Source organism: Bufo bufo, chromosome 6 (genome assembly GCF_905171765.1).
Source record: "Bufo bufo chromosome 6, aBufBuf1.1, whole genome shotgun sequence".
NCBI classification, from domain to species: Eukaryota; Metazoa; Chordata; class Amphibia; order Anura; family Bufonidae; genus Bufo; species Bufo bufo.
In genome coordinates, this window is record NC_053394.1 from 130,382,619 (window position 1) to 130,390,698 (window position 8,080).

The window sequence follows — 8,080 nt, forward strand, 5'->3', positions numbered from 1 at the left end:
TAGGACCATCCCTCCCCCACTCCCCCCACCGAACCTCCGACAATCAAAAAAAATAAAAAAGAGAAAAAAAAATAAAAATTTTAAGCATTATTACTATCCAGCCAATCAGTGGCCAGCTCTGGAGTATAAAAACATAACAGAGTCATTAAACATAATCCTTAACTTGGACGGATACAAAAAAGAGTACTTCATGTCCTTGCCCTGAAGGCGTTTTTTAACTTCCATGAAGGTACGCCTCTTATCTTGAACGTCTTTGGAGAAATCAGGAAAGAAGAGGAGTTTACCCCCATTGTACAAGATCGGAGGGGAATCCCGTGCTCGCCTCAAGATCATATCTCTATCACTGGCGGCTAGCATCTTAATAATTACGGTCCTTGGCGACCTCAACGGGATCGGTTTACCACCAGGGATTCGATGGGCCCTTTCAATAAGAAACAATGGTGAAAAATATTCTTTCCTAAAATTATCAAAAATTTTAGATTGTATCGTTCCTACTAAGTCTTTATCATCCGGGGATTCTATTAAGCCAATAATTCGTACATTGTATCTTCTTGACCGATCTTCTAAGTTCACCACTTTTTTTTCAGGTAGTTATAGTCCATTTTTACTGTAGAGTTCTCCTCTTTTAATACCTTCACTTCTTGCTCCAAATTATTCACGGTGTTTTCTAAATCTTTAATTCTATCTCGTATCTTTCTCAAATCATCTTTTATAATAAGAACGTCTGTCTGTACTGACCCCAATTGAACCACAATATTTTGTATCGCTTTTCCATTGTTTTTAACAATGGATAAAATATCATCTAATGAGGAGGAGTTATCCGTAGACGTCTCCCTGTCTCCAGGGGGTTCCCCCTTAGGTTCCTCCTCCGGCCTGGGTTCGGGATTGTTTTTTCTTGTATTAATGTCCTGTCTCCCTTTTGGACCCGACCTGGTACTTAAATTTGGTGATCTCAAGAATTGATCAATTCTGGAGGACTCTGTTTGTTTCTGTCCTAACTTAACCAAAGTCAAGTCGGTTGAACGTCTATTTTGTTTAGGAGCCATCCCCTTTTTTTTTTTTTTTCTTCTCTCCTCCTACTACCTTATAGATTCACATTTTTTTTTTCCCCTCCGTTTTTTTTTTTCCGTTGTCCTCTTTTCTCCTCCTTTTTTCTTCTCTTTTCTTCTCTTTTCTTCTTATCCCCTTCCTCCCTCCTTCTTGAATTTTCCTTTTTTTATTCTCTCCTCACCACCACTTTTTTTTTTGTAGCCTTTTGTCTTTTTTTTTGTTTTTTTACCCCTTTTACCCCCTTTTTTTTCCTATACCAGTATAGCTTTTATTATCTCCTTTTTTTTTTCACCCTCAATCTTCAATCTTCCATAGAGAAGGTTAGTATTTGATGATTAGTTGGAGAGAGCTGGGAAATAGAGAAATAGGGATTAAGACTACTGTCCGGTGGGGTTGGTTGAAAATTAGTGGGGTTAGGCGAGGCAGAGAGACATCACACGGAAACAGGAGAGAGGGGATTAACAGAGAAAGAGTCCAGGAGGGGGAGATTAACAAGGATAGATCTCACCACTCCGGAGGGCTTCCACTCTGGTTCAGCCACAGTCCGCGTCGAGGAGAGACCCGCAAGATAGCTGTAAACACCGGTCGGCGGAGAGGAGGGGAGGAGGAGAACGGTCCACCGCTGGAGCAGACCGCAAATCTGTAAAGCCGGAATTCAAGCAGAGCCAGCGCCACATCACCCCACCACACAACAGGCAAGGCAAGCCGGCAATCCACTACTCTCGATGCGCTCACAGCTCCGAGAGACCCGCACAGACTCAGAGGCTTCTACGAGGGCACAATCCAGCACGGCATCCAGTACTTGGTACGGAGGTATTCCGGCATTGGGGGAGGAGGGAGAGTGCAACGCTACGCGCTCACATCATCATGTCCTGCTTCTCCAAGGGACCTTTGATGCTATGGATTTCTGAAAATTGGTATTGGTGAGTTCAGCTATCTGATGAGGGTTGTCCGCAGTGATTATATCTGCTTATACAGGCCAGGCATAGAGGTCTTACAAGGGATAGATCGCTATCACAACAATCAGAGTCAGAATAGTCAAAAGATGCAAAGAATTCCTACAGCCTGCATTTGTGTGTGCCTAGTCTGCAATCAAGATCAGTGCCATCCACCATCTTGTGAAAGCACATGGTCGCACAAGCTTACTGCACTTCACGTGAATGTTGAAAACTGTTTCTCTACATTGAACTGTGTTACCTCACCTGTCTAAGCTGCTGTTCGTCTTATTAAAGAGACAGTACCATTTTTCTGCAAAACCGTAAAAAATGTCTAGACAAGGCTCTGAACACTCTTTTATGGCCGAACCAATGCAGATACATCATGCCTCTGAACCAGCAGACATACAGGGAGCAGATTCTGCAGATATTTCCGAACAGAGTGTAAAACCCAAAACGTACAATAAAACCGACACAGAAACTCAAAGAAAACTATAAAGCAACTAGACTAGACCTCACACTGCATGTCAGTTTTGTCTCACTTTAATGATCAACCAGCTGAATTAAGAGACTCTGTAAATCGCCTATTTGCTGTGTATGAACGCTACCAGCGGATGTCTGCAAAATTCTCAGCTTTCTTGCAGAATTCTAATATAGAGGATTCTTCAGCAGAACTGACCAGGGCTGATGAACTGAACCAACAAAGGGATCTCGCAGTGCAAAATTCTAAGCTTAATTCAGAACTCCGCATTACTCAACTGCACAGATCTACCTCAACCAAGCACACTGCACTTTCTTCTAGCTCCTCTCATTCCAGAAGTTTAACATTAAGCAACAAGCTAATAGAGAACTGCGCTGATGCGGAATCAAAAAAAGCAACAAGCTCGTTTACCAGAAAGCAAGCAGAGGTAGAAGCACACAAGGCAGCTCGCCATGTTTAGATGTAAGCTCAACGAGTAGCTCATCAAGCCGAGATGGAAGCTCAAAGAGCAGCTCGCCATGCCGAGATGGAAGATCAAATGGTAGCTCAACAAGCAGAGGCAGATTCACAAATAAAGATTCAGCAAATAGAAGGGGAGGAAGCAGCTTCCCTAGCAAGGCTGAAAGTCCTTGAAAAAGCAATGGGACAAAGTACTAATTCAGACTGCCTTATCCCTGCAGAACTGGAAGATCCAGTTGAACACACCAGTGAATACTTACTAAAGCATAACATCTGCAAAGATACTGAGTCATCCCCTGTACCTCCTACTAACAACACTGTTCTGACTCTCAACACAAAGACCTTTCAGCTCCATATGCCTAAGCCTCTTCAAGTCTACAACACAAGTACATCTACGTAGCAAACCGGATCAACTCATGTCAACAACAAAGTGACTTCCAGTGATAAGCTGCAGCTAAAACCACAGCCAGCACATGCCTTGGAGACTACACCACAGTTAAACGCTCATGGAACATCATTTTACCCTGGTTAACCTCACCCTACATTACCAGAGAATGCAGTTGAGCGGACACCTGGATGTTCGGGTTCAATGGGTTTGGCCGAACTTCACAAAAAAGTTTGAGTTCGGGACCTGAACTTGACCCCGAACCCGATTGAAGTAAATGGAGACCCGAACTTTTGAGCACTAAAATGGCTGTAAAAATGTAATTGAAAGGGCTAGAGGGCTGCAAGTGGCATCAAAATGTGGCTAAGAGCATGGCAAGTGTTCTGCAAACAATAGATAGGGAAATGACTTTAAATAACATAAAATATGTAAAAAAAATAATAATAATCTTGATCTAGGAGGACGAAGTCCATATGGAGTAGGAGGTTGAGGAGGCGGTGGATGTGGCGGTGTAGGTGGAAGCTGCGGTGGAGGAGGAGGAGGTAGCCTACACTGCTTTTTGGTTTTAAATTTATTTTTATTTTTTTAAATTAGGGTCCACCCCAAAACATTGGGAAATATAACCTGTGATAAGCCCCTCCAGTCGCGCTAAACACACGTTCAGACAATACACTGGCTGCAGGGCAGGCCAGCACCTCCAAGGCTTAAAGGGCAAGCTCAGGCCATGTGCCCAATTTGGAGACCCAGAAGTTGCAGGGGGCAGCACCATGAGTCAGTTCAGGTAGGCGTGTGCAAACATATTGCCCCACCATGTCGCACGTCCCCGTGGATATCTGCTCTATCAACTTTCGATGTTCTTTTCTGCGCTTACCATGTTGATCACGGTTAGCGGCTAATCAGGATTCCATGCTGGAGAAGGAGCGTGAGAAAGAGAGACCACATCCAAGGGAGATCAATGGATGAAATTTAATTGTGATCGAGCGGAAATGTGGGAGAAGCTATTAAAACGGAAGAATTGAAGGAAAGCCGGGGGCGCGCGGCAATTACCCACTCCCGACTCGGGGAGGTAGTGACGATAAATAACAATACAGGACTCTTAAGATGCCCTGTTATTTGAATGATTAATAAAAAAATTATAGGGAATGTCACTGGGGTATTTTGGATTTGGAAACGTTAGGCTACTTTCACACTGGCGTTTCTGGGTCCTCTTGTGAGATCCTTTTCAGGGCTCTCGCAAGCGGCCCAGAACGGATCAGTTAAGCCCCAATGCATTGTGAATGGGTAAGGATCCGTTCAGAATGCATCAATTTTGCTGCGTTTGGTCTCCGTTGCGTTTTTTTAGACGGTCACTAAAACGCAGCTTGCAGCGTTTTGGTGTCCGCCTGACGATGAGGAGCCAAACTGATCCGTCCTGAATTACAATGTAAGTCAATGGGGACGGATCCGTTTTTCACTGACACAATATGGTGCATTTGAAAACAGATCCGTCCCCCAGTGACTTTCAATGTAAGTCAAGACGGATCCGTTTTGACTTAGACTTTTTTTTGAATGAATAATGCAAACGGATCCGTTATTAACTGATACAAGCGTTTGCATTATCGGTGCGGTTCCGTCTGTGCAGATACAAGACGGATCCGCACAAAACGCCAGTGTGAAAGTAGCCTTAGCCAGGAGAGGCCCTGCTGCCGCTTTGTTGACTCTAGATAACTTCTGACTGATCACACGTCCCTGTGACGTCCACCAGTCATTTGGATATCTTCTCTATCAACATTCGATGTTCTTTTCTGAGCCTACCATGTTGATCACGGTTATCGGCAAATCAGGGTTCCACGCCAGAGAGGGAGCGTGAGAAAGAGAGACCTCACCCAAGGGAGGTCAATGGCTGCAATGGGATGAAGCGGAAATGTGGGACAAATTATAAAATTTTAGAAATTTAACTCCCTGTCACCTATGCAGAGCAGGGGTTTTTTATCGGCAGAAATGGGTTAATGTCACCCACCAATGGAACAGATAATTTTTTTTAAATTTCGGTCCCTGTCACCTTTGCAGAAAAGGGCACGGCAAAAACTGTAAAATATCAACCCAAGAATGTAACAGAAAAATCTGTGAAATTTATTAACCTGTCTACTAGGTAGAGCAGGGGTCTATCACAGCCAAAAATTGTTGTATGTCACCCGAAAATGTAAAAGAAAAATTAGTGAAATTTATTAAGCTGTCAACTAGGTAGAGCAGTGGTATATCACAGCTAAAAATTTGTGAATTTCACACGAAAATGTAACAGACAAATTAGTGTTTTTTTTTTACCTGTCTACTAGGCATAGCAGTGGTAGATCACACCCAAAAATTGGTGAATTTCACCCGAAAATGTAACAGACATATTAGTGAATTTCTTTACCTGTCTACTAGGTATAGGAGTGGTATATCACACCCAAAAATTGGTGAATTTCACCCGAAAATGTAACAGACAAATTAGTGAATTTTTTTTACCTGTCTACTAGGTATAGCAGTGGTATATCACACCCAAAAATTGGTGAATTTCACCCGAAAATGTAATAGACAAATTAGTGAAATGACAAAAAAATAAAATACGTACAAAAAAACAACTTGATTTATGAGGTGGAGGTCCATATGGAGTAGGAGTTTGAGGAGGCGGTGGACGTAGCAGTGTAGGTGGAAGCAGCGGTGAAGGAGGACGAGGTAGCCAACACTGGTTTTTGGTTTTAATATATATTTTTTAAGATTAGGGTACACTCCAAAAGAGTGTGAAATATCCAAAATACAAGAATGAGCAATTGCGCTGTAGTATAACAATGGCTGGTTAAGGCAGGTATACATGTCTATTCTGCACAAGGTACGGACAAGTCCTGTGGGATCCATGCCTGGTTCATTTTAATGAACCGGAGCTTGTCCACATTGGCTGTGGACAGGCGGCTGCGCTTGTTTTGTGATAACGCTCCCTGCCGTGCTAAACACACGTTCAGACAATACACTGGCTGCAGGGCAGGCTAGCACCTCCAAGGCGTAAAGGGCAAGCTCAGGCCATGTGCCCAATTTGGAGACCCAGAAGTTGAAGGTGGCAGACCCATCATTCAGTACGTGTAGGCGTGTGCACACATACCGCTCCACCATGTTGCTGAAATGCTGCCTCCTGCTAAGACGTTCCATATCAGCTGGTGGTGCTGGTTGTTGAGGCGTGCTAACAAAGCTTTTCCACATTTCGGCCATGCTAAACCTGCCTTGTGAGGTGCTGGCGGTGCCCCAGCTGAATTGGAGACCTCTTCCTCCTCCTCTGCCTTCGCCTTGTGCTTCCACTGGGCCCCCGCTGTCAGGTGGGAACGCCATCAGAAGCACATCTAACAGCGTGTGCTTGTACTCGCGTATCTTACGATCACGCTCCAGTGACGGAATTAAGGACGGTACGTTGTCCTTGCAGGGGCGGACTAGGAGCTTAAAGTGGCCCTGGAAAAAATACTAAAAGTGGCCCCGTTTTGTAGTCGGGTCCGAATTGATGGAAGGCAGGGCCAGCAATACCATATTGTGGCACATTATACAACCTCAACATAGTCAGATACCACAGTCCATCACAAACAACTGCCAGCAGCACAAAATACATCCCCAAAAACTTCCACTGACTGGCCATGGGCATCGGCCCAGCGGGAAATTTCCCTGTAAGGTCTATGGCCAATCCGCCCCTTTGTCCTTGTAATGGGGATCCAGCAGCGTGGCCACCCAGTAATCAGCACAAGTTAGAACGTGTCCAACTCGGCGGTCGCTGTGGAGACACTGCAGCATGTAATCGCTCATGTGTGCCAGGCTACTCAGAGGCAACGACAAGCTGTCCTCTGTGGGAGGTGTATCGTCTGTGTGGTCTGTATCCCCCCATCCATGCACCAGTGATGGCCATGAGCTGGTTTGGGTGCCACCCTGCTGTGAAGACGGTTCCTCCTCCTCATCCTCCACTTCGTCATCCTCCAGAACTGTGCCCTGGCTGGACAATTGTGTACCTGGCATATGTTGGTGCAGGAACCCACCCTCGGAGCCACTTGTGAATGACTGGCCTGAAACCCTTGTCAATGATCCCTCTTCCTCCTCCTCCTGTGCCACACCCTCTTCCAACATCGCCCGAAGATTTTTTTCAAGGAGGCATAGAAGTGGGATAGTAACGCTGAAAACTGCGTCATCGGCACTGGCCATGTTGGTGGAGTACTCGAAACAGCACAACAAAGCACACAGGTCTCGCATGAAGGCCCACTCATTGGTGGTGAAGTGGTGCTGTTCCGCAGAGCGATTCACCTGTGCGTGCTGCAGCTGAAACTCCACTATCGCCTACTGCTGCTCGCACAGTCTGTCCAGCATGTGCAAGATGGAGTTCCACCTTGTGGGCACGTCGCATATGAGGCGGTGAGCGGGAAGGCCGAAGTTACACTGCAGCGCTGACAGGCGAGCAGCAGCAGGGTGAGAACGCCGAAAGCGCGCACAGACGGCCCGCACTTTCTGCAGCAGCTCTGACATATTGGGGTAATTTTACAGGATCCTCACCAAATTCAGCACATGCGCCAGGCAAGGGATGTGCGTCTGACCGGCTAGTCCCAGAGCTGCTAGGAGATTTCGCCCATTATCGCACACCACCAGGCCGGGCTTGAGGCTCACTGGCACCAACCACTCATCGGTCTGTTGTTACATGCCCGTCTACAGCTCCTGCGCGGTGTGGGGTTTGTCCCCCAAACAGATAAGTTTTAAAACTGTCTGCTGTCGTTTACCCCTGGCTGT